Genomic DNA, 324 nt, shown 5'->3' on the forward strand with positions numbered 1-324 from the left:
TGGCCGCCCCCCCCCCGTTCTCGCCTGTCCACCCAGCGGCAGTTCCGGCCCTGGAGGTTCTTTCCGAGGGACTCAGTTCCCTCCCGGGGAGCCCCGATTGAGCAAACCGTTGTGTTTTGCCCCCTGCCTGCCCTCCTCCAGCCTTGGGGTTTGCCTGGCACCTCCCAGCGATGCCATGGGCGGAGGGGACAGGCCACGGGGACAGCCCAGCTGGAAACGCCCACCCACACGGGGGACCCTGCGTTCTGCTGGGCTGTGCTTGCCCCCCATCCCCCCCGCAGCCGAGAGGGACCACTTCGGCCGCTGCTGCCCTCTGGGGACCGG

This window comes from Buceros rhinoceros, unplaced genomic scaffold, assembly GCF_000710305.1.
Source record: "Buceros rhinoceros silvestris isolate BGI_N320 unplaced genomic scaffold, ASM71030v1 scaffold26961, whole genome shotgun sequence".
Taxonomy (NCBI): domain Eukaryota; kingdom Metazoa; phylum Chordata; class Aves; order Bucerotiformes; family Bucerotidae; genus Buceros; species Buceros rhinoceros.